Source organism: Festucalex cinctus, chromosome 1 (assembly GCF_051991245.1).
Source record: "Festucalex cinctus isolate MCC-2025b chromosome 1, RoL_Fcin_1.0, whole genome shotgun sequence".
In the NCBI taxonomy this organism is placed as follows: Eukaryota; Metazoa; Chordata; class Actinopteri; order Syngnathiformes; family Syngnathidae; genus Festucalex; species Festucalex cinctus.
Genome location: NC_135411.1, coordinates 26,630,515 through 26,647,010, shown reverse-complemented (window position 1 = coordinate 26,647,010; position 16,496 = coordinate 26,630,515). Strand labels below are relative to the sequence as shown.

The 16,496-nt window shown below is 46.7% G+C and overlaps 60 non-coding genes across 60 annotated transcripts; all 60 read right to left on the bottom strand.

Moving 5' to 3' along the window:
• Positions 1-25: 25 nt before the first annotated feature.
• Positions 26-97, bottom strand: trnaq-cug (transfer RNA glutamine (anticodon CUG)). Its single transcript has one exon. It is a non-coding gene; the product is annotated as a tRNA-Gln (tRNA).
• A 90-nt stretch (positions 98-187) lies between these two features.
• Positions 188-259, bottom strand: trnaq-uug (transfer RNA glutamine (anticodon UUG)). The gene has a single exon. It is a non-coding gene; the product is annotated as a tRNA-Gln (tRNA).
• Positions 260-349: 90 nt separating this feature from the next.
• Positions 350-421, bottom strand: trnaq-cug (transfer RNA glutamine (anticodon CUG)). Its single transcript has one exon. It is a non-coding gene; the product is annotated as a tRNA-Gln (tRNA).
• Positions 422-638: 217 nt separating this feature from the next.
• On the bottom strand, positions 639-710 carry trnaq-cug (transfer RNA glutamine (anticodon CUG)). Its single transcript has one exon. It is a non-coding gene; the product is annotated as a tRNA-Gln (tRNA).
• A 253-nt stretch (positions 711-963) lies between these two features.
• On the bottom strand, positions 964-1,035 carry trnaq-cug (transfer RNA glutamine (anticodon CUG)). The gene has a single exon. It is a non-coding gene; the product is annotated as a tRNA-Gln (tRNA).
• A 378-nt stretch (positions 1,036-1,413) lies between these two features.
• Positions 1,414-1,485, bottom strand: trnaq-uug (transfer RNA glutamine (anticodon UUG)). Its single transcript has one exon. It is a non-coding gene; the product is annotated as a tRNA-Gln (tRNA).
• A 90-nt stretch (positions 1,486-1,575) lies between these two features.
• Positions 1,576-1,647, bottom strand: trnaq-cug (transfer RNA glutamine (anticodon CUG)). Its single transcript has one exon. It is a non-coding gene; the product is annotated as a tRNA-Gln (tRNA).
• Positions 1,648-1,864: 217 nt separating this feature from the next.
• Positions 1,865-1,936, bottom strand: trnaq-cug (transfer RNA glutamine (anticodon CUG)). Its single transcript has one exon. It is a non-coding gene; the product is annotated as a tRNA-Gln (tRNA).
• Positions 1,937-2,023: 87 nt separating this feature from the next.
• Positions 2,024-2,095, bottom strand: trnaq-uug (transfer RNA glutamine (anticodon UUG)). Its single transcript has one exon. It is a non-coding gene; the product is annotated as a tRNA-Gln (tRNA).
• An 88-nt stretch (positions 2,096-2,183) lies between these two features.
• On the bottom strand, positions 2,184-2,255 carry trnaq-cug (transfer RNA glutamine (anticodon CUG)). The gene has a single exon. It is a non-coding gene; the product is annotated as a tRNA-Gln (tRNA).
• Positions 2,256-2,472: 217 nt separating this feature from the next.
• trnaq-cug (transfer RNA glutamine (anticodon CUG)) lies at positions 2,473-2,544 on the bottom strand. Its single transcript has one exon. It is a non-coding gene; the product is annotated as a tRNA-Gln (tRNA).
• A 90-nt stretch (positions 2,545-2,634) lies between these two features.
• Positions 2,635-2,707, bottom strand: trnaq-cug (transfer RNA glutamine (anticodon CUG)). The gene has a single exon. It is a non-coding gene; the product is annotated as a tRNA-Gln (tRNA).
• A 215-nt stretch (positions 2,708-2,922) lies between these two features.
• Positions 2,923-2,994, bottom strand: trnaq-cug (transfer RNA glutamine (anticodon CUG)). The gene has a single exon. It is a non-coding gene; the product is annotated as a tRNA-Gln (tRNA).
• Positions 2,995-3,081: 87 nt separating this feature from the next.
• Positions 3,082-3,153, bottom strand: trnaq-uug (transfer RNA glutamine (anticodon UUG)). Its single transcript has one exon. It is a non-coding gene; the product is annotated as a tRNA-Gln (tRNA).
• Positions 3,154-3,243: 90 nt separating this feature from the next.
• Positions 3,244-3,315, bottom strand: trnaq-cug (transfer RNA glutamine (anticodon CUG)). The gene has a single exon. It is a non-coding gene; the product is annotated as a tRNA-Gln (tRNA).
• A 90-nt stretch (positions 3,316-3,405) lies between these two features.
• trnaq-cug (transfer RNA glutamine (anticodon CUG)) lies at positions 3,406-3,477 on the bottom strand. The gene has a single exon. It is a non-coding gene; the product is annotated as a tRNA-Gln (tRNA).
• A 216-nt stretch (positions 3,478-3,693) lies between these two features.
• Positions 3,694-3,765, bottom strand: trnaq-cug (transfer RNA glutamine (anticodon CUG)). The gene has a single exon. It is a non-coding gene; the product is annotated as a tRNA-Gln (tRNA).
• An 87-nt stretch (positions 3,766-3,852) lies between these two features.
• On the bottom strand, positions 3,853-3,924 carry trnaq-uug (transfer RNA glutamine (anticodon UUG)). Its single transcript has one exon. It is a non-coding gene; the product is annotated as a tRNA-Gln (tRNA).
• A 90-nt stretch (positions 3,925-4,014) lies between these two features.
• On the bottom strand, positions 4,015-4,086 carry trnaq-cug (transfer RNA glutamine (anticodon CUG)). Its single transcript has one exon. It is a non-coding gene; the product is annotated as a tRNA-Gln (tRNA).
• Positions 4,087-4,754: 668 nt separating this feature from the next.
• Positions 4,755-4,826, bottom strand: trnaq-cug (transfer RNA glutamine (anticodon CUG)). Its single transcript has one exon. It is a non-coding gene; the product is annotated as a tRNA-Gln (tRNA).
• Positions 4,827-4,913: 87 nt separating this feature from the next.
• trnaq-uug (transfer RNA glutamine (anticodon UUG)) lies at positions 4,914-4,985 on the bottom strand. Its single transcript has one exon. It is a non-coding gene; the product is annotated as a tRNA-Gln (tRNA).
• Positions 4,986-5,363: 378 nt separating this feature from the next.
• Positions 5,364-5,435, bottom strand: trnaq-cug (transfer RNA glutamine (anticodon CUG)). The gene has a single exon. It is a non-coding gene; the product is annotated as a tRNA-Gln (tRNA).
• An 87-nt stretch (positions 5,436-5,522) lies between these two features.
• On the bottom strand, positions 5,523-5,594 carry trnaq-uug (transfer RNA glutamine (anticodon UUG)). Its single transcript has one exon. It is a non-coding gene; the product is annotated as a tRNA-Gln (tRNA).
• A 378-nt stretch (positions 5,595-5,972) lies between these two features.
• On the bottom strand, positions 5,973-6,044 carry trnaq-cug (transfer RNA glutamine (anticodon CUG)). The gene has a single exon. It is a non-coding gene; the product is annotated as a tRNA-Gln (tRNA).
• Positions 6,045-6,134: 90 nt separating this feature from the next.
• Positions 6,135-6,206, bottom strand: trnaq-uug (transfer RNA glutamine (anticodon UUG)). The gene has a single exon. It is a non-coding gene; the product is annotated as a tRNA-Gln (tRNA).
• A 90-nt stretch (positions 6,207-6,296) lies between these two features.
• On the bottom strand, positions 6,297-6,368 carry trnaq-cug (transfer RNA glutamine (anticodon CUG)). The gene has a single exon. It is a non-coding gene; the product is annotated as a tRNA-Gln (tRNA).
• A 209-nt stretch (positions 6,369-6,577) lies between these two features.
• On the bottom strand, positions 6,578-6,649 carry trnaq-cug (transfer RNA glutamine (anticodon CUG)). The gene has a single exon. It is a non-coding gene; the product is annotated as a tRNA-Gln (tRNA).
• Positions 6,650-6,902: 253 nt separating this feature from the next.
• Positions 6,903-6,974, bottom strand: trnaq-cug (transfer RNA glutamine (anticodon CUG)). The gene has a single exon. It is a non-coding gene; the product is annotated as a tRNA-Gln (tRNA).
• Positions 6,975-7,352: 378 nt separating this feature from the next.
• Positions 7,353-7,424, bottom strand: trnaq-uug (transfer RNA glutamine (anticodon UUG)). Its single transcript has one exon. It is a non-coding gene; the product is annotated as a tRNA-Gln (tRNA).
• A 90-nt stretch (positions 7,425-7,514) lies between these two features.
• trnaq-cug (transfer RNA glutamine (anticodon CUG)) lies at positions 7,515-7,586 on the bottom strand. Its single transcript has one exon. It is a non-coding gene; the product is annotated as a tRNA-Gln (tRNA).
• Positions 7,587-7,803: 217 nt separating this feature from the next.
• On the bottom strand, positions 7,804-7,875 carry trnaq-cug (transfer RNA glutamine (anticodon CUG)). The gene has a single exon. It is a non-coding gene; the product is annotated as a tRNA-Gln (tRNA).
• Positions 7,876-7,962: 87 nt separating this feature from the next.
• trnaq-uug (transfer RNA glutamine (anticodon UUG)) lies at positions 7,963-8,034 on the bottom strand. The gene has a single exon. It is a non-coding gene; the product is annotated as a tRNA-Gln (tRNA).
• An 88-nt stretch (positions 8,035-8,122) lies between these two features.
• On the bottom strand, positions 8,123-8,194 carry trnaq-cug (transfer RNA glutamine (anticodon CUG)). Its single transcript has one exon. It is a non-coding gene; the product is annotated as a tRNA-Gln (tRNA).
• A 217-nt stretch (positions 8,195-8,411) lies between these two features.
• trnaq-cug (transfer RNA glutamine (anticodon CUG)) lies at positions 8,412-8,483 on the bottom strand. The gene has a single exon. It is a non-coding gene; the product is annotated as a tRNA-Gln (tRNA).
• A 90-nt stretch (positions 8,484-8,573) lies between these two features.
• On the bottom strand, positions 8,574-8,646 carry trnaq-cug (transfer RNA glutamine (anticodon CUG)). Its single transcript has one exon. It is a non-coding gene; the product is annotated as a tRNA-Gln (tRNA).
• Positions 8,647-8,861: 215 nt separating this feature from the next.
• Positions 8,862-8,933, bottom strand: trnaq-cug (transfer RNA glutamine (anticodon CUG)). The gene has a single exon. It is a non-coding gene; the product is annotated as a tRNA-Gln (tRNA).
• An 87-nt stretch (positions 8,934-9,020) lies between these two features.
• On the bottom strand, positions 9,021-9,092 carry trnaq-uug (transfer RNA glutamine (anticodon UUG)). Its single transcript has one exon. It is a non-coding gene; the product is annotated as a tRNA-Gln (tRNA).
• Positions 9,093-9,182: 90 nt separating this feature from the next.
• On the bottom strand, positions 9,183-9,254 carry trnaq-cug (transfer RNA glutamine (anticodon CUG)). The gene has a single exon. It is a non-coding gene; the product is annotated as a tRNA-Gln (tRNA).
• A 216-nt stretch (positions 9,255-9,470) lies between these two features.
• Positions 9,471-9,542, bottom strand: trnaq-cug (transfer RNA glutamine (anticodon CUG)). Its single transcript has one exon. It is a non-coding gene; the product is annotated as a tRNA-Gln (tRNA).
• An 87-nt stretch (positions 9,543-9,629) lies between these two features.
• On the bottom strand, positions 9,630-9,701 carry trnaq-uug (transfer RNA glutamine (anticodon UUG)). Its single transcript has one exon. It is a non-coding gene; the product is annotated as a tRNA-Gln (tRNA).
• Positions 9,702-9,791: 90 nt separating this feature from the next.
• Positions 9,792-9,863, bottom strand: trnaq-cug (transfer RNA glutamine (anticodon CUG)). Its single transcript has one exon. It is a non-coding gene; the product is annotated as a tRNA-Gln (tRNA).
• A 667-nt stretch (positions 9,864-10,530) lies between these two features.
• On the bottom strand, positions 10,531-10,602 carry trnaq-cug (transfer RNA glutamine (anticodon CUG)). The gene has a single exon. It is a non-coding gene; the product is annotated as a tRNA-Gln (tRNA).
• A 541-nt stretch (positions 10,603-11,143) lies between these two features.
• On the bottom strand, positions 11,144-11,215 carry trnaq-cug (transfer RNA glutamine (anticodon CUG)). The gene has a single exon. It is a non-coding gene; the product is annotated as a tRNA-Gln (tRNA).
• Positions 11,216-11,305: 90 nt separating this feature from the next.
• Positions 11,306-11,378, bottom strand: trnaq-cug (transfer RNA glutamine (anticodon CUG)). The gene has a single exon. It is a non-coding gene; the product is annotated as a tRNA-Gln (tRNA).
• A 215-nt stretch (positions 11,379-11,593) lies between these two features.
• On the bottom strand, positions 11,594-11,665 carry trnaq-cug (transfer RNA glutamine (anticodon CUG)). Its single transcript has one exon. It is a non-coding gene; the product is annotated as a tRNA-Gln (tRNA).
• An 87-nt stretch (positions 11,666-11,752) lies between these two features.
• Positions 11,753-11,824, bottom strand: trnaq-uug (transfer RNA glutamine (anticodon UUG)). The gene has a single exon. It is a non-coding gene; the product is annotated as a tRNA-Gln (tRNA).
• Positions 11,825-11,914: 90 nt separating this feature from the next.
• On the bottom strand, positions 11,915-11,986 carry trnaq-cug (transfer RNA glutamine (anticodon CUG)). Its single transcript has one exon. It is a non-coding gene; the product is annotated as a tRNA-Gln (tRNA).
• A 216-nt stretch (positions 11,987-12,202) lies between these two features.
• On the bottom strand, positions 12,203-12,274 carry trnaq-cug (transfer RNA glutamine (anticodon CUG)). Its single transcript has one exon. It is a non-coding gene; the product is annotated as a tRNA-Gln (tRNA).
• Positions 12,275-12,364: 90 nt separating this feature from the next.
• trnaq-uug (transfer RNA glutamine (anticodon UUG)) lies at positions 12,365-12,436 on the bottom strand. Its single transcript has one exon. It is a non-coding gene; the product is annotated as a tRNA-Gln (tRNA).
• Positions 12,437-13,425: 989 nt separating this feature from the next.
• trnaq-cug (transfer RNA glutamine (anticodon CUG)) lies at positions 13,426-13,498 on the bottom strand. The gene has a single exon. It is a non-coding gene; the product is annotated as a tRNA-Gln (tRNA).
• Positions 13,499-13,713: 215 nt separating this feature from the next.
• Positions 13,714-13,785, bottom strand: trnaq-cug (transfer RNA glutamine (anticodon CUG)). Its single transcript has one exon. It is a non-coding gene; the product is annotated as a tRNA-Gln (tRNA).
• Positions 13,786-13,872: 87 nt separating this feature from the next.
• trnaq-uug (transfer RNA glutamine (anticodon UUG)) lies at positions 13,873-13,944 on the bottom strand. The gene has a single exon. It is a non-coding gene; the product is annotated as a tRNA-Gln (tRNA).
• A 90-nt stretch (positions 13,945-14,034) lies between these two features.
• On the bottom strand, positions 14,035-14,106 carry trnaq-cug (transfer RNA glutamine (anticodon CUG)). The gene has a single exon. It is a non-coding gene; the product is annotated as a tRNA-Gln (tRNA).
• Positions 14,107-14,323: 217 nt separating this feature from the next.
• On the bottom strand, positions 14,324-14,395 carry trnaq-cug (transfer RNA glutamine (anticodon CUG)). The gene has a single exon. It is a non-coding gene; the product is annotated as a tRNA-Gln (tRNA).
• An 87-nt stretch (positions 14,396-14,482) lies between these two features.
• trnaq-uug (transfer RNA glutamine (anticodon UUG)) lies at positions 14,483-14,554 on the bottom strand. The gene has a single exon. It is a non-coding gene; the product is annotated as a tRNA-Gln (tRNA).
• A 90-nt stretch (positions 14,555-14,644) lies between these two features.
• On the bottom strand, positions 14,645-14,716 carry trnaq-cug (transfer RNA glutamine (anticodon CUG)). The gene has a single exon. It is a non-coding gene; the product is annotated as a tRNA-Gln (tRNA).
• Positions 14,717-15,094: 378 nt separating this feature from the next.
• Positions 15,095-15,166, bottom strand: trnaq-uug (transfer RNA glutamine (anticodon UUG)). Its single transcript has one exon. It is a non-coding gene; the product is annotated as a tRNA-Gln (tRNA).
• A 90-nt stretch (positions 15,167-15,256) lies between these two features.
• Positions 15,257-15,328, bottom strand: trnaq-cug (transfer RNA glutamine (anticodon CUG)). Its single transcript has one exon. It is a non-coding gene; the product is annotated as a tRNA-Gln (tRNA).
• A 655-nt stretch (positions 15,329-15,983) lies between these two features.
• Positions 15,984-16,055, bottom strand: trnaq-cug (transfer RNA glutamine (anticodon CUG)). The gene has a single exon. It is a non-coding gene; the product is annotated as a tRNA-Gln (tRNA).
• Positions 16,056-16,304: 249 nt separating this feature from the next.
• On the bottom strand, positions 16,305-16,376 carry trnaq-uug (transfer RNA glutamine (anticodon UUG)). The gene has a single exon. It is a non-coding gene; the product is annotated as a tRNA-Gln (tRNA).
• Positions 16,377-16,496: the final 120 nt, after the last annotated feature.

Genomic DNA, 16,496 nt, shown 5'->3' with positions numbered 1-16,496 from the left:
ATGGAGATACATCTCAAAATAACAAAGGTCCCACCGAGACTTGAACTCGGATTGCTGGATTCAGAGTCCAGAGTGCTTACCATTACACCATGGAACCCTGTCTGATATTGCAGGAGGGATGTGCTTTCACCTTGGCTGAACAGAAGATAAAGGCCCACATGATGCCAGCTGAATGTCAAAATGGAAGAGGTTCCACCGAGACTTGAACTCGGATCACTGGATTCAAAGTCCAGAGTGCTCACCATTACACCATGGAACCCTGGCTGAGGTTAGAAGAGGGACATGTGCTTTCATTTTGACTACACAGAAGAAAAGCGCACATGATGCCAGCTCAATGTCAAAATGGAAGAGGTTCCACCGAGACTTGAACTCAGATCACTGGATTCAGAGTCCAGAGTGCTCACCATTACATCATGGAACCCTGACAAGTCACATTGGAAGGTAATACAGTTTTGTTTTCTTAACATAAGGTACTGCAAAAGACTGAGGACCCACAGAGCTGAACTCATATTGGAGGATTCAGAGTCCAGAGTGCTCACAATTTCACCATGTCCCCTGGCAGATTCTTGAAGGGCGACGTGTGGTTTCATTTGGGCTGCACACAAGGTAAACCATGGAGATACATCTCAAAACAACAGAGGTCCCACCGAGACTTGAACTCCGATCACTGGATTCAGAGTCCAGAGTGCTTACCATTACACCATGGAACCCTGTCTGATACTGCATGAGGGATGTGCTTTCACCTTGGCTGAACAGAAGATAGCCCACGTGATGCCAGCTGAATGTCAAAATGGAAGAGGTTCCAACGAGAGTTGAACTCGGATCACTGGATTCAAAGACCAGAGTGCTTACCATTACACCATGGAAACCTGGCTGAGATTAGAAGAGGGACATGTGCTTTCATTTTGACTACACAGAAGAAAAGCGCACATGATGCCAGCCAGCTCAATGTCAAAATGGAAGAGGTTCCACCGAGACTTGAACTCGGATCACTGGATTCAGAGTCGAGAGTGCTCACCATTACACCATGGAACCCCGACGGGTCACATTGGAAGGTCATACAGTTTTGTTTTCTTAACATAAGATACTGCACAAGATGGGGACCCACAGAGCTGAACTCATATTGGTGGATTCAGAGTCCAGAGTGCTCACAAATTCACCACGTTCTCTGGCAGATTCTTGAAGGGCGATGTTTAGTTTCAAATGGACTGCACACAAGGTAAACCATGGAGATACATGTCAAAATAAGAAAGGTCCCACCGAGACTGGAACTCGGATTGCTGGATTCAGCGTGCAGAGTGCTTACCATTACACCATGGAACCCTGGCTTATATTGCAGGAGGGATGTGCTTTCACCTTGGCGGAACAGAAGATAAAGGCCCACATGATGCCAGCTCAATGTCAAAATGAGAGAGGTTCCACCGAGACTTGAACTCGGATCACTGGCTTCAAAGTCCAGAGTGCTCACCATTACACCATGGAACCCTGGCTGAGATTAGAAGAGGGACATGTGCTTTCATTTTGACTACACAGAAGAAAAGCGCACATGATGGCAGCTCAATGTCAAAATGGAAGAGGTTCCACCGAGACTTGAACTCAGATCACTGGATTCAGAGTCCAGAGTGCTCACCATTACATCATGGAACCCTGACAAGTCACATTGGAAGGTAATACAGTTTTGTTTTCTTAACATAAGGTACTGCAAAAGACTGAGGACCCACAGAGCTGAACTCAGATTGGAGGATTCAGAGTCCAGAGTGCTCACAATTTCACCATGTACCCTGGCAGATTCTTGAAGGGCGACGTGTGGTTTCATTTGGGCTGCACACAAGGTAAACCATGGAGATACATCTCAAAACAACAGAGGTCCCACCGAGACTTGAACTCCGATCACTGGATTCAGAGTCCAGAGTGCTTACCATTACACCATGGAACCCTGTCTGATACTGCATGAGGGATGTGCTTTCACCTTGGCTGAACAGAAGATAGCCCACGTGATGCCAGCTGAATGTCAAAATGGAAGAGGTTCCAACGAGACTTGAACTCGGATCACTGGATTCAAAGACCAGAGTGCTCACCATTACACCATGGAACCCTGGCTGAGATTAGAAGAGGGACATGTGCTTTCATTTTGACTACACAGAAGAAAAGCGCACGATGCCAGCTCAATGTCAAAATGGAAGAGGTTCCACCAAGACTTGAAATCGGATCACTGGATTCAGAGTCCAGAGTGCTCACCATTACACCATGGAACCCTGACAGGTCACATTGGAAGGTCATACAGTTTTGTTTTCTTAACATAAGGTACTGCACAAGTGTGAAGACCCACAGAGCTGAACTCAGATTGGAGGATTCAGAGTCCAGAGTGCTCACAATTTCACCATGTTCCCTGGCAGATTCTTGAAGGGCGACGTATGGTTTCATTTGGGGTGTACATAAGGTAAACCATGGAGATACATCTCAACACAACGTAGGTTCCACCGAGACTTGAACTCGGATCACTGGATTCAGAGTCCAGAGTGCTTACCATTACACCATGGAACCCTGTCTGATACCGCATGAGGGATGTGCTTTCACCTTGGCTGAACAGAAGATAAAGGCCCACATGATGCCAGCTCAATGTCAAAATGAGAGAGGTTCCACTGAGACTTGAACTCGGATCACTGGATTCAGAGTCCAGAGTGCTCACCATTACACCATGGAAGCCTGACAGGTCACAATGCAAGGTCATACAGTTTTGTTTTCTTAACATAAGATACTGCACAAGATGGGGACCCACAGTGCTGAACTCATATTGGTGGATTCAGAGTCCAGAGTGCTCACAAATTCACCACGTTTTCTGGCAGATTCTTGAAGGGCGACGTTTGGTTTCATATGGGCTGCACACAAGGTAAACCATGGAGATACATCTCAAAATAACAAAGGTCCCACCGAGACTTGAACTCGGATTGCTGGATTCAGAGTCCAGAGTGCTTACCATTACACCATGGAACCCTGTCTGATATTGCAGGAGGGATGTCCTTTCACCTTGGCTGAACAGAAGATAGCCTACGTGACACCAGCTGAATGTCAAAATGGAAGAGGTTCCACCGAGACTTGAACTCGGATCACTGGATTCAAAGTCCAGAGTGCTCACCATTACACCATGGAACCCTGGCTGAGGTTAGAAGAGGGACATGTGCTTTCATTTTGACTACACAGAAGAAAAGCGCACATGATGCCAGCTCAATGTCAAAATGGAAGAGGTTCCACCGAGACTTGAACTCGGATCACTGGATTCAGAGTCGAGAGTGCTCACCATTACACCATGGAACCCTGGCTGATATTGCAGGAGGGATGTGCTTTCACCTTGGCGGAACAGAAGATAAAGGCCCACATGATGCCAGCTCAATGTCAAAATGGAAGAGGTTCCACCGAGACTTGAACTCAGATCACTGGATTCAGAGTCCAGAGTGCTCACCATTACACCATGGAACCCTGACGGGTCACATTGGTAGGTCATACAGTTTTGTTTTCTTAACATAAGATACTGCACAAGATGGGGACCCACAGAGCTGAACTCATATTGGTGGATTCAGAGTCCAGAGTGCTCACAAATTCACCACGTTTTCTGGCAGATTCTTGAAGGGCGACGTTTGGTTTCATATGGGCTGCACACAAGGTAAACCATGGAGATACATCTCAAAATAACAAAGGTCCCACCGAGACTTGAACTCGGATTGCTGGATTCAGAGTCCAGAGTGCTTACCATTACAACATGGAACCCTGTCTGATATTGCAGGAGGGATGTGCTTTCACCTTGGCTGAAACGAAGATAGCCCACGTGATGCCAGCTGAATGTCAAAATGGAAGAGGTTCCACCGAGACTTGAACTCGGATCACTGGATTCAAAGTCCAGAGTGCTCACCATTACACCATGGAACCCTGGCTGCGGTTGGCAGAGGGACATGTGCTTTCATTTTGACTACACAGAAGAAAAGCGCACATGATGCCAGCTCAATGTCAAAATGGAAGAGGTTCCACCGAGACTTGAACTCGGATCACTGGATTCAGAGTCGAGAGTGCTCACCATTACACCATGGAACCCCGACGGGTCACATTGGAAGGTCATACAGTTTTGTTTTCTTAACATAAGATACTGCACAAGATGGGGACCCACAGAGCTGAACTCATATTGGTGGATTCAGAGTCCAGAGTGCTCACAAATTCACCACGTTCTCTGGCAGATTCTTGAAGGGCGACGTTTAGTTTCATATGGACTGCACACAAGGTAAACCATGGAGATACATGTCAAAATAAGAAAGGTCCCACCGAGACTGGAACTCGGATTGCTGGATTCAGAGTGCAGAGTGCTTACCATTACACCATGGAACCCTGGCTGATATTGCAGGAGGGATGTGCTTTCACCTTGGCGGAACAGAAGATAAAGGCCCACATGATGCCAGCTCAATGTCAAGATGAGAGAGGTTCCACCGAGACTTGAACTCAGATCACTTGATTCAGAGTCCAGAGTGCTCACCATTACATCATGGAACCCTGACAAGTCACATTGGAAGGTAATACAGTTTTTGTTTTCTTAACATAAGGTACTGCACAAGACTGAGGACCCACAGAGCTGAACTCAGATTGGAGGATTCAGAGTCCAGAGTGCTCACAATTTCACCATGTACCCTGGCAGATTCTTGAAGGGCGACGTGTGGTTTCATTTGGGCTGCACACAAGGTAAACCATGGAGATACATCTCAAAACAACAGAGGTCCCACCGAGACTTGAACTCCGATCACTGGATTCAGAGTCCAGAGTGCTTACCATTACACCATGGAACCCTGTCTGATACTGCATGAGGGATGTGCTTTCACCTTGGCTGAACAGAAGATAGCCCACGTGATGCCAGCTGAATGTCAAAATGGAAGAGGTTCCAACGAGACTTGAACTCGGATCACTGGATTCAAAGACCAGAGTGCTCACCATTACACCATGGAACCCTGGCTGAGATTAGAAGAGGGACATGTGCTTTCATTTTGACTACACAGAAGAAAAGCGCACATGATGCCAGCTCAATGTCAAAATGGAAGAGGTTCCACCAAGACTTGAAATCGGATCACTGGATTCAGAGTCCAGAGTGCTCACCATTACACCATGGAAGCCTGACAGGTCACAATGCAAGGTCATACAGTTTTGTTTTCTTAACATAAGATACTGCACAAGATGGGGACCCACAGTGCTGAACTCATATTGGTGGATTCAGAGTCCAGAGTGCTCACAAATTCACCACGTTTTCTGGCAGATTCTTGAAGGGCGACGTTTGGTTTCATATGGGCTGCACACAAGGTAAACCATGGAGATACATCTCAAAATAACAAAGGTCCCACCGAGACTTGAACTCGGATTGCTGGATTCAGAGTCCAGAGTGCTTACCATTACACCATGGAACCCTGTCTGATATTGCAGGAGGGATGTGCTTTCACCCTGGCTGAACAGAAGATAGCCCACGTGATGCCAGCTGAATGTCAAAATGGAAGAGGTTCCACCGAGACTTGAACTCGGATCACTGGATTCAAAGTCCAGAGTGCTCACCATTACACCATGGAACCCTGGCTGAGGTTAGAAGAGGGACATGTGCTTTCATTTTGACTACACAGAAGAAAAGCGCACATGATGCCAGCTCAATGTCAAAATGGAAGAGTTTCCACCGAGACTTGAACTCGGATGACTGCATTCAGAGTCCAGAGTGCTCACCATTACACCATGAAACCCTGACGGGTCACATTGGAAGGTCATACAGTTTTGTTTTCTTAACATAAGATACTGCACAAGATGGGGACCCACAGAGCTGAACTCATATTGGTGGATTCCGAGTCTAGAGTGCTCACAAATTCACCACGTTTTCTGGCAGATTCTTGAAGGGCGACGTTTGGTTTCATATGGGCTGCACACAAGGTAAACCATGGAGATACATCTCAAAATAACAAAGGTCCCACCGAGACTTGAACTCGGATTGCTGGATTCAGAGTCCAGAGTGCTTACCATTACACCATGGAACCCTGTCTGATATTGCAGGAGGGATGTGCTTTCACCTTGGCTGAACAGAAGATAAAGGCCCACATGATGCCAGCTGAATGTCAAAATGGAAGAGGTTCCACCGAGACTTGAACTCGGATCACTGGATTCAAAGTCCAGAGTGCTCACCATTACACCATGGAACCCTGGCTGAGGTTAGAAGAGGGACATGTGCTTTCATTTTGACTACACAGAAGAAAAGCGCACATGATGCCAGCTCAATGTCAAAATGGAAGAGGTTCCACCGAGACTTGAACTCAGATCACTGGATTCAGAGTCCAGAGTGCTCACCATTACATCATGGAACCCTGACAAGTCACATTGGAAGGTAATACAGTTTTGTTTTCTTAACATAAGGTACTGCAAAAGACTGAGGACCCACAGAGCTGAACTCATATTGGAGGATTCAGAGTCCAGAGTGCTCACAATTTCACCTGGCAGATTCTTGAAGGGCGACGTGTGGTTTCATTTGGGCTGCACACAAGGTAAACCATGGAGATACATCTCAAAACAACAGAGGTCCCACCGAGACTTGAACTCCGATCACTGGATTCAGAGTCCAGAGTGCTTACCATTACACCATGGAACCCTGTCTGATACTGCATGAGGGATGTGCTTTCACCTTGGCTGAACAGAAGATAGCCCACGTGATGCCAGCTGAATGTCAAAATGGAAGAGGTTCCAACGAGAGTTGAACTCGGATCACTGGATTCAAAGACCAGAGTGCTTACCATTACACCATGGAAACCTGGCTGAGATTAGAAGAGGGACATGTGCTTTCATTTTGACTACACAGAAGAAAAGCGCACATGATGCCAGCCAGCTCAATGTCAAAATGGAAGAGGTTCCACCGAGACTTGAACTCGGATCACTGGATTCAGAGTCGAGAGTGCTCACCATTACACCATGGAACCCCGACGGGTCACATTGGAAGGTCATACAGTTTTGTTTTCTTAACATAAGATACTGCACAAGATGGGGACCCACAGAGCTGAACTCATATTGGTGGATTCAGAGTCCAGAGTGCTCACAAATTCACCACGTTCTCTGGCAGATTCTTGAAGGGCGATGTTTAGTTTCAAATGGACTGCACACAAGGTAAACCATGGAGATACATGTCAAAATAAGAAAGGTCCCACCGAGACTGGAACTCGGATTGCTGGATTCAGCGTGCAGAGTGCTTACCATTACACCATGGAACCCTGGCTTATATTGCAGGAGGGATGTGCTTTCACCTTGGCGGAACAGAAGATAAAGGCCCACATGATGCCAGCTCAATGTCAAAATGAGAGAGGTTCCACCGAGACTTGAACTCGGATCACTGGCTTCAAAGTCCAGAGTGCTCACCATTACACCATGGAACCCTGGCTGAGATTAGAAGAGGGACATGTGCTTTCATTTTGACTACACAGAAGAAAAGCGCACATGATGGCAGCTCAATGTCAAAATGGAAGAGGTTCCACCGAGACTTGAACTCAGATCACTGGATTCAGAGTCCAGAGTGCTCACCATTACATCATGGAACCCTGACAAGTCACATTGGAAGGTAATACAGTTTTGTTTTCTTAACATAAGGTACTGCAAAAGACTGAGGACCCACAGAGCTGAACTCAGATTGGAGGATTCAGAGTCCAGAGTGCTCACAATTTCACCATGTACCCTGGCAGATTCTTGAAGGGCGACGTGTGGTTTCATTTGGGCTGCACACAAGGTAAACCATGGAGATACATCTCAAAACAACAGAGGTCCCACCGAGACTTGAACTCCGATCACTGGATTCAGAGTCCAGAGTGCTTACCATTACACCATGGAACTCTGTCTGATACTGCATGAGGGATGTGCTTTCACCTTGGCTGAACAGAAGATAGCCCACGTGATGCCAGCTGAATGTCAAAATGGAAGAGGTTCCAACGAGACTTGAACTCGGATCACTGGATTCAAAGACCAGAGTGCTCACCATTACACCATGGAACCCTGGCTGAGATTAGAAGAGGGACATGTGCTTTCATTTTGACTACACAGAAGAAAAGCGCACGATGCCAGCTCAATGTCAAAATGGAAGAGGTTCCACCAAGACTTGAAATCGGATCACTGGATTCAGAGTCCAGAGTGCTCACCATTACACCATGGAACCCTGACAGGTCACATTGGAAGGTCATACAGTTTTGTTTTCTTAACATAAGGTACTGCACAAGTGTGAAGACCCACAGAGCTGAACTCAGATTGGAGGATTCAGAGTCCAGAGTGCTCACAATTTCACCATGTTCCCTGGCAGATTCTTGAAGGGCGACGTATGGTTTCATTTGGGCTGTACATAAGGTAAACCATGGAGATACATCTCAACACAACGTAGGTTCCACCGAGACTTGAACTCGGATCACTGGATTCAGAGTCCAGAGTGCTTACCATTACACCATGGAACCCTGTCTGATACCGCATGAGGGATGTGCTTTCACCTTGGCTGAACAGAAGATAAAGGCCCACATGATGCCAGCTCAATGTCAAAATGAGAGAGGTTCCACTGAGACTTGAACTCGGATCACTGGATTCAGAGTCCAGAGTGCTCACCATTACACCATGGAAGCCTGACAGGTCACAATGCAAGGTCATACAGTTTTGTTTTCTTAACATAAGATACTGCACAAGATGGGGACCCACAGTGCTGAACTCATATTGGTGGATTCAGAGTCCAGAGTGCTCACAAATTCACCACGTTTTCTGGCAGATTCTTGAAGGGCGACGTTTGGTTTCATATGGGCTGCACACAAGGTAAACCATGGAGATACATCTCAAAATAACAAAGGTCCCACCGAGACTTGAACTCGGATTGCTGGATTCAGAGTCCAGAGTGCTTACCATTACACCATGGAACCCTGTCTGATATTGCAGGAGGGATGTCCTTTCACCTTGGCTGAACAGAAGATAGCCTACGTGACACCAGCTGAATGTCAAAATGGAAGAGGTTCCACCGAGACTTGAACTCGGATCACTGGATTCAAAGTCCAGAGTGCTCACCATTACACCATGGAACCCTGGCTGAGGTTAGAAGAGGGACATGTGCTTTCATTTTGACTACACAGAAGAAAAGCGCACATGATGCCAGCTCAATGTCAAAATGGAAGAGGTTCCACCGAGACTTGAACTCGGATCACTGGATTCAGAGTCCAGAGTGCTCACCATTACACCATGGAACCCTGACGGGTCACATTGGTAGGTCATACAGTTTTGTTTTCTTAACATAAGATACTGCACAAGATGGGGACCCACAGAGCTGAACTCATATTGGTGGATTCAGAGTCCAGAGTGCTCACAAATTCACCACGTTTTCTGGCAGATTCTTGAAGGGCGACGTTTGGTTTCATATGGGCTGCACACAAGGTAAACCATGGAGATACATCTCAAAATAACAAAGGTCCCACCGAGACTTGAACTCGGATTGCTGGATTCAGAGTCCAGAGTGCTTACCATTACAACATGGAACCCTGTCTGATATTGCAGGAGGGATGTGCTTTCACCTTGGCTGAACAGAAGATAGCCCACGTGATGCCAGCTGAATGTCAAAATGGAAGAGGTTCCACCGAGACTTGAACTCGGATCACTGGATTCAAAGTCCAGAGTGCTCACCATTACACCATGGAACCCTGGCTGAGGTTGGCAGAGGGACATGTGCTTTCATTTTGACTACACAGAAGAAAAGCGCACATGATGCCAGCTCAATGTCAAAATGGAAGAGGTTCCACCGAGACTTGAACTCGGATCACTGGATTCAGAGTCGAGAGTGCTCACCATTACACCATGGAACCCCGACGGGTCACATTGGAAGGTCATACAGTTTTGTTTTCTTAACATAAGATACTGCACAAGATGGGGACCCACAGAGCTGAACTCATATTGGTGGATTCAGAGTCCAGAGTGCTCACAAATTCACCACGTTCTCTGGCAGATTCTTGAAGGGCGACGTTTAGTTTCATATGGACTGCACACAAGGTAAACCATGGAGATACATGTCAAAATAAGAAAGGTCCCACCGAGACTGGAACTCGGATTGCTGGATTCAGAGTGCAGAGTGCTTACCATTACACCATGGAACCCTGGCTGATATTGCAGGAGGGATGTGCTTTCACCTTGGCGGAACAGAAGATAAAGGCCCACATGATGCCAGCTCAATGTCAAAATGAGAGAGGTTCCACCGAGACTTGAACTCAGATCACTGGATTCAGAGTCCAGAGTGCTCACCATTACATCATGGAACACTGACAAGTCACATTGGAAGGTAATACAGTTTTGTTTTCTTAACATAAGGTACTGCACAAGACTGAGGACCCACAGAGCTGAACTCAGATTGGAGGATTCAGAGTCCAGAGTGCTCACAATTTCACCATGTACCCTGGCAGATTCTTGAAGGGCGACGTGTGGTTTCATTTGGGCTGCACACAAGGTAAACCATGGAGATACATCTCAAAACAACAGAGGTCCCACCGAGACTTGAACTCCGATCACTGGATTCAGAGTCCAGAGTGCTTACCATTACACCATGGAACCCTGGCTGAGATTAGAAGAGGGACATGTGCTTTCATTTTGACTACACAGAAGTAAAGCGCACATGATGCCAGCTCAATGTCAAAATGGAAGAGGTTCCACCAAGACTTGCAATCGGATCACTGGATTCAGAGTCCAGAGTGCTCACCATTACACCATGGAACCCTGGCTGAGATTAGAAGAGGGACATGTGCTTTCATTTTGACTACACAGAAGTAAAGCGCACATGATGCCAGCTCAATGTCAAAATGGAAGAGGTTCCACCAAGACTTGCAATCGGATCACTGGATTCAGAGTCCAGAGTGCTCACCATTACACCATGGAACCCTGACAGGTCACATTGGAAGGTCATACAGTTTTGTTTTCTTAACATAAGGTACTGCACAAGTGTGAAGACCCACAGAGCTGAACTCAGATTGGAGGATTCAGAGTCCAGAGTGCTCACAATTTCACCATGTTCCCTGGCAGATTCTTGAAGGGCGACGTATGGTTTCATTTGGGCTGTACATAAGGTAAACCATGGAGAAACATCTCAACACAACGTAGGATCCACCGAGACTTGAACTCGGATCACTGGATTCAGAGTCCAGAGTGCTTACCATTACACCATGGAACCCTGTCTGATACCGCATGAGGGATGTGCTTTCACCTTGGCTGAACAGAAGATAAAGGCCCACATGATGCCAGCTCAATGTCAAAATGAGAGAGGTTCCACCGAGACTTGAACTCGGATCACTGGATTCAGAGTCCAGAGTGCTCACCATTACACCATGGAAGCCTGACAGGTCACAATGCAAGGTCATACAGTTTTGTTTTCTTAACATAAGATACTGCACAAGATGGGGACCCACAGTGCTGAACTCATATTGGTGGATTCAGAGTCCAGAGTGCTCACAAATTCACCACGTTTTCTGGCAGATTCTTGAAGGGCGACGTTTGGTTTCATATGGGCTGCACACAAGGTAAACCATGGAGATACATCTCAAAATAACAAAGGTCCCACCGAGACTTGAACTCGGATTGCTGGATTCAGAGTCCAGAGTGCTTACCATTACACCATGGAACCCTGTCTGATACTGCATGAGGGATGTGCTTTCACCTTGGCTGAACAGAAGATAGCCCACGTGATGCCAGCTGAATGTCAAAATGGAAGAGGTTCCAACGAGACTTGAACTCGGATCACTGGATTCAAAGACCAGAGTGCTCACCATTACACCATGGAACCCTGGCTGAGATTAGAAGAGGGACATGTGCTTTCATTTTGACTACACAGAAGAAAAGCGCACATGATGCCAGCTCAATGTCAAAATGGAAGAGGTTCCACCGAGACTTGAACTCGGATCACTGCATTCAGAGTCCAGAGTGCTCACCATTACACCATGGAACCCTGACGGGTCACATTGGAAGGTCATACAGTTTTGTTTTCTTAACATAAGATACTGCACAAGATGGGGACCCACAGAGCTGAACTCATATTGGTGGATTCAGAGTCCAGAGTGCTCACAAATTCACCACGTTTTCTGGCAGATTCTTGAAGGGCGACGTTTGGTTTCATATGGGCTGCACACAAGGTAAACCATGGAGATACATCTCAAAATAACAAAGGTCCCACCGAGACTTGAACTCGGATTGCTGGATTCAGAGTCCAGAGTGCTTACCATTACACCATGGAACCCTGTCTGATATTGCAGGAGGGATGTGCTTTCACCTTGGCTGAACAGAAGATAAAGGCCCACATGATGCCAGCTGAATGTCAAAATGGAAGAGGTTCCACCGAGACTTGAACTCGGATCACTGGATTCAAAGTCCAGAGTGCTCACCATTACACCATGGAACCCTGGCTGAGGTTAGAAGAGGGACATGTGCTTTCATTTTGACTACACAGAAGAAAAGCGCACATGATGCCAGCTCAATGTCAAAATGGAAGAGATTCCACCGGGACTTGAACTCGGATTGCTGGATTCAGAGTCCAGAGTGCTCACCATTACATCATGGAACCCTGACAAGTCACATTGGAAGGTAATACAGTTTTGTTTTCTTAACATAAGGTACTGCAAAAGACTGAGGACCCACAGAGCTGAACTCAGATTGGAGGATTCAGAGTCCAGAGTGCTCACAATTTCACCATGTACCCTGGCAGATTCTTGAAGGGCGACGTGTGGTTTCATTTGGGCTGCACACAAGGTAAACCATGGAGATACATCTCAAAACAACAGAGGTCCCACCGAGACTTGAACTCCGATCACTGGATTCAGAGTCCAGAGTGCTTACCATTACACCATGGAACGCTGTCTGATACTGCATGAGGGATGTGCTTTCACCTTGGCTGAACAGAAGATAGCCCACGTGATGCCAGCTGAATGTCAAAATGGAAGAGGTTCCAACGAGACTTGAACTCGGATCACTGGATTCAAAGACCAGAGTGCTTACCATTACACCATGGAAACCTGGCTGAGATTAGAAGAGGGACATGTGCTTTCATTTTGACTACACAGAAGAAAAGCGCACATGATGCCAGCTCAATGTCAAAATGGAAGAGGTTCCACCAAGACTTGACATCGGATCACTGGATTCAGAGTCCAGAGTGCTCACCATTACACCATGGAACCCTGACAGGTCACATTGGAAGGTCATACAGTTTTGTTTTCTTAACATAAGGTACTGCACAAGTGTGAAGACCCACAGAGCTGAACTCAGATTGGAGGATTCAGAGTCCAGAGTGCTCACAATTTCACCATGTTCCCTGGCAGGTTCTTGAAGGGCGACGTATGGTTTCATTTGGGCTGTACATAAGGTAAACCATGGAGATACATCTCAACACAACGTAGGTTCCACCGAGACTTGAACTCGGATCACTGGATTCAGAGTCCAGAGTGCTCACCATTACACCATGGAAGCCTGACAGGTCACAATGCAAGGTCATACAGTTTTGTTTTCTTAACATAAGATACTGCACAAGATGGGGACCCACAGAGCTGAACTCATATTGGTGGATTCAGAGTCCAGAGTGCTCACAAATTCACCACGTTTTCTGGCAGATTCTTGAAGGGCGACGTTTGGTTTCATATGGGCTGCACACAAGGTAAACCATGGAGATACATCTCAAAATAACAAAGGTCCCACCGAGACTTGAACTCGGATTGCTGGATTCAGAGTCCAGAGTGCTTACCATTACACCATGGAACCCTGTCTGATATTGCAGGAGGGATGTGCTTTCACCCTGGCTGAACAGAAGATAGCCCACGTGATGCCAGCTGAATGTCAAAATGGAAGAGGTTCCACCGAGACTTGAACTCGGATCACTGGATTCAAAGTCCAGAGTGCTCACCATTACACCATGGAACCCTGGCTGAGATTAGAAGAGGGACATGTGCTTTCATTTTGACTACACAGAAGAAAAGCGCACATGATACCAGCTCAATGTCAAAATGGAAGAGATTCCACCGGGACTTGAACTCGGATCACTGGATTCAGAGTCCAGAGTGCTCACCATTACACCATGGAACCCTGACGGGTCACATTGGAAGGTCATACAGTTTTGTTTTCTTAACATAAGATACTGCACAAGATGGGAACCCACAGAGCTGAACTCATATTGGTGGATTCATGAGTCCAGAGTGCTCACAAATTCACCACGTTTTCTGGCAGATTCTTGAAGGGCGACGTTTGGTTTCATATGGGCTGCACACAAGGTAAACCATGGAGATACATCTCAAAATAACAAAGGTCCCACCGAGACTTGAACTCGGATTGCTGGATTCAGAGTCCAGAGTGCTTACCATTACACCATTGAACCCTGTCTGATATTGCAGGAGGGATGTGCTTTCACCTTGGCTGAACATAAGATAGCCCACGTGATGCCAGCTGAATGTCAAAATGGAAGAGGTTCCACCGAGACTTGAACTCGGATCACTGGATGCAAAGTGCAGAGTGCTCACCATTACACCATGGAACCCTGGCTGAGGTTAGAAGAGGGACATGTGCTTTCATTTTGACTACACAGAAGAAAAGCGCACATGATGCCAGCTCAATGTCAAAATGGAAGAGGTTCCACCGAGACTTGAACTCGGATCACTGGATTCAGAGTCGAGAGTGCTCACCAATACACCATGGAACCCCGACGGGTCACATTGGAAGGTCATACAGTTTTGTTTTCTTAACATAAGATACTGCACAAGATGGGGACCCACAGAGCTGAACTCATATTGGTGGATTCAGAGTCCAGAGTGGTCACAAATTCACCACGTTCTCTGGCAGATTCTTGAAGGGCGACGTTTAGTTTCATATGGACTGCACACAAGGTAAACCATGGAGATACATGTCAAAATAAGAAAGGTCCCACCGAGACTGGAACTCGGATTGCTGGATTCAGAGTGCAGAGTGCTTACCATTACACCATGGAACCCTGGCTGATATTGCAGGAGGGATGTGCTTTCACCTTGGCGGAACAGAAGATAAAGGCCCACATGATGCCAGCTCAATGTCAAAATGAGAGAGGTTCCACCGAGACTTGAACTCGGATCACTGGATTCAAAGTCCAGAGTGCTCACCATTACACCATGGAACCCTGGCTGAGTTTAGAAGAGGGACATGTGCTTTCATTTTGACTACACAGAAGAAAAGCGCACATGATGCCAGCTCAATGTCAAAATGGAAGAGGTTCCACCGAGACTTGAACTCAGATCACTGGATTCAGAGTCCAGAGTGCTCACCATTACACCATGGAACCCTGACAAGTCACATGGGAAGGTCATACAGTTTTGTTTTCTTAACACAAGATGGGGACCCACAGAGCTGAACTCATATTGGTGGATTCAGAGTCCAGAGTGCTCACAAATTCACCACGTTCTCTGGCAGATTCTTGAAAGGCGACGTTTGGTTTCATATGGACTGCACACAAGGTAAACCATGGAGATACATCTCAAAATAAGAAAGGTCCCACCGAGACAGGAACGCGGATTGCTGGATTCAGAGTCCAGAGTGCTTACCATTACACCATGGAACCCTGGCTGAGAGTAGAAGAGGGACATGTGCTTTCATTTTGACTGCACAGAAGATAAAGACCACATGATGCCAGCTCAATGTCAAAATGGAAGAAGTTCCACCGAGACTTGAACTCGGATCACTGGATTCAAAGTCCAGAGTGCTCACCATTACATCATTGAACCCTGACAGGTGACATTGGAAGGTAATACAGTTTTGTTTTCTTAACATAAGATACTGCACAAGATGGGGATCCACAGAGCTGAACTCATACTGGTGGATTCAGAGTCCAGAGTGCTCACAAATTCACCACGTTCTCTGGCAGATTCTTGAAGGGCGACGTTTGGTTTCATATGGGCTGCACACAAGGTAAACCATGGAGAGACATCTCAAAATAACATAGGTCCCACCGAGACTTGAACTCGGATCACTGGATTCAGAGTCCAGAGTGCTCACCATTACATCATGGAACCCTGTCTGATACTGCATGAGGGATGTGCTTTCACCTTGGCTGAACAGAAGATAGCCCACGTGACGCCAGCTGAATGTCAAAATGGAAGAGGCTCCACCGAGACTTGAACTCGGATCACTAGATTCAAAGTGCAGAGTGCTCACCATTACACCATGGAACCCTGCCTGAGATTAGAAGAGGGACATGTGCTTTCATTTTGACTACACAGAAGAAAAGCGCACATGATGCCAGCTCAATGTCAAAATGGAAGAGGTTCCACCGAGACTTGAACTCGGATCACTGGATTCAAAGTCCAGAGTGCTCACCATTACACCATGGAACCCTGACAGGTAACATTGGGAGGTCATACAGTTTTTTTTCTTAACATTAGGTACTGCACAAGACTGAGGACCCACAGAGCTGAACTCAGATTGGAGGATTCAGAGTCCAGAGTGCTCACAAT